This window comes from Nycticebus coucang, chromosome 4 (assembly GCF_027406575.1).
Source record: "Nycticebus coucang isolate mNycCou1 chromosome 4, mNycCou1.pri, whole genome shotgun sequence".
NCBI lineage: Eukaryota > Metazoa > Chordata > Mammalia > Primates > Lorisidae > Nycticebus > Nycticebus coucang.
The window spans coordinates 34,185,754-34,188,253 of record NC_069783.1 but is presented as its reverse complement, the minus strand read 5'-3'; the positions used below and the strand labels follow the sequence as shown (position 1 = coordinate 34,188,253).

Below are 2,500 nucleotides of genomic sequence, written 5' to 3'. Positions count from 1 at the left end.
AATCCAATGTACTCAATTCTAATATGAAGGCAGTAGATGAGTTAATGTAAAAAAACAAAATAAAATTTTGTTTTATTTTGGGGGTAGGGGAATGAGAAAGTGGGGAAGGGGGAGGAGGAAGGGGATTGGGGGGTGTCAAGGTGTGTGACACACCTCTCGGGGGCAGGACACAATTATAAGAGGGACTTTATCTAATAAATGCAATCAGTATAACCTAGTTCTTTATACCCTCAATGAATCCCAAATAATAAAAAATAAATTAAAAAAATATTTTAGAAAAAGTGTGAAATCAGATTTGGAACCAATTCTCCTTTATATCACACACGTATTTCTGAGACTGAATTTAAGTTTGGAGGTAAATAGTTTCATGGGATGCACATCATGAAAGAATAGATGTGTTTATATTTATCTGAGGAATGTTTTAAGGGTGCCCTAAGTAAACCATGACTTTTTAAACACTAAACATTTCTCTGTGAAAACTCAGGTTAAAAAAATACAAATTAAGTCTTTAGTGGACAATAATTTGGTCCTGATGGAAAATAAGAAATACAACTATGTTTTATGAAATATCTTTGTTATACTGACATGGAAGTGACATCATGTTCTTTTTAAAATACCCTCTGGAGCAGTATAAATGAAAACATATTTCCTTTGACTTCCTCCCTCCGAACTCCTCTCCACCTGGCTTTGGTCTTTCTGCTCTTATCTGCCAGGCCTTTGGTCCTTTCTTCTCCCCTCAATCCTTTCACTTTGATCCGCATTTTCTTGCAATTTCCACTCCATTCTTCTTTAATTTGAAACCTCCTTCTTTATTTTGCTAGTATCTTTATTCTATGGTACTTAAATCATTCTTTTGAATCAAATAGTCACATTTATTGTGAAAAAGGAAAGCAGTGTCGGATGTTGCCTACTGTCCACAAAGAACAAAACCACAGACTGAAGTATGAAGCTGCTTTTTTTTCCTTTTAAGGAAACAGTTTTTCTGTATATGTTTCATCAATGTGCTTTTATCATAGACTATCTGCTTTTGAAAAATAAAAAAGATGATGACACAAAGTTGCTATGTGTATATATGGATTGATATTTTACTTCTTACTGAGTAAGTAAATTTACAGATCTGACTTCTCCATTACATTAAGAGACTGGTTAGGTTTAATCAGTCAGGGCTTCATGGAGGAAGGAGATAACATTTGAGATGGTACTTTGAATGTTAAATAAGAAATAAAACCTTGGGTGGCGCCTGTGGCTCAAAGGAGTAGGGCGCCGGCCCCATATGCCAGAGATGGAGGGTTCAGACCCAGCCCTGGCCAAAAACTGCAAAAAAAAAAAAAAAGAAAGAAAAGAAAAGAAAGAAAGAAAGGAAACCTTCTATCAGAAAGGGCACTGACTGCAGTCAAGTCAAATTCAGTCCCCATATCTGTCATAGTGGGGACTGGCCCAGATGACTGCCACAGTAAACTCTGTAGCTCCTAAGCCCTGAGTCCCCTGCCCCTGGGACCCAGGGATAAGTTTGGCTATGGACATTGTGAAAAAAAAAAAAAAAAAAAAAAAAAAAAAAAGAAAGGGCACTGATGTGTCCCTCGAATTTCCACTCCTGTGCTCACTCCTGATGACTGCAGACATCACTAATCAACAACAGCCTTCTTTTCTGCTGAGCATGGATATGGCTGACATTCTTTCTAAGCATTATAGGTAGTCACTATAATTTAACTTGATGCATCCTTACATTGAAATTGGTTTGCCCTTTTTGCTGTAGACTGTAGCCCTAACAACCTTCCATTTCACAGCTGCTGTGATACATATAACCTATGGGATAAGTATTGTTTCAAGAATTTTACAGAAAGAAATTTTGCAACTTGGAAAGATTTAAGTGATTTAAATCTTGACCATGCCAAGGTCACACTACTGGTAATAAGGACAATTAAGGTTTTTTTTTTTTTTATGGCAAGTTCAATGTTCTGTTCTTTATACCACAGTTACTTTAAGAGCTGTGTATGTGTACCTCCAAGATCTCCCAAAGAAATAGCTAGTACATGGTAAAACAAATAATTTAAGATTTAGGGAATCTTTCTTTCTCTCTCTCAGAACTCCCTCCTTCCCTCCCTCCCTCTTTCCTTCCCTTTTCTGTCACTGATGAACTAAGAAACCAATTGACAGCAATTAACGAGAATGGGCATACCAGATCATTCATTGATATATTAGAAATCTGTAGCAATGCAAGAAGTGAAGGGATGAATCAGAAAAAGTCATTATTTTAAAGCGTGGAGGGTTTCTGAAGAGGGGAAGCTTAGAGGTGAGTGATTCCAAAAAGGCCACTGTTATGCATCTAAGAAAAACATGGAGCTTTGCAGTGTTGAAGGGGACTGGCCCTACAGTAGTCCAGGGAGGAGTTCCCATTCCTGATCCTGGCTCTCTCTCAGGTCCCCATCTTACCCTGCCTAAACCTCTGGGTAGAGATTTCCCAAGCCAGCTTGTAAAGTAAAAGTTTGTTGTATCAAGT

General features: G+C 37.6%; 1 non-coding gene across 1 annotated transcript; it reads left to right on the top strand.

Moving 5' to 3' along the window:
• Positions 1–1,388: 1,388 nt before the first annotated feature.
• Positions 1,389–1,526, top strand: LOC128585227 (small nucleolar RNA SNORA5). The gene has a single exon (XR_008379952.1). It is a non-coding gene; the product is annotated as a small nucleolar RNA SNORA5 (small nucleolar RNA).
• The last annotated feature ends 974 nt before the right edge of the window (positions 1,527–2,500 follow it).